The following is a 214-nucleotide window of genomic DNA, read 5'->3' as shown; positions in this document are numbered from 1 at the left end:
GTCTGGATGGTTGTTTGTTCTCCTCCTCTGTTTGCTCGGTTGTCTGGATTTTCTCTGTGTAGAAGCTGTCAAGTGTTAAAGACTTCTTTTTTTTGTTATTATTCTTTCTCTTCTGAATTTCCTGTAACTGATTAGCCATCATTAGCCCAGCAGCTTCTCAGGTTTATCCTCACTCTCAGTGTCTGTCTGAGATCTATTGGCTCCTGAGGACTGA

The sequence above is a fragment of the Gracilinanus agilis genome, chromosome 1, assembly GCF_016433145.1.
Source record: "Gracilinanus agilis isolate LMUSP501 chromosome 1, AgileGrace, whole genome shotgun sequence".
Classification (NCBI taxonomy): domain Eukaryota; kingdom Metazoa; phylum Chordata; class Mammalia; order Didelphimorphia; family Didelphidae; genus Gracilinanus; species Gracilinanus agilis.
This window is presented reverse-complemented; position numbering follows the sequence as displayed.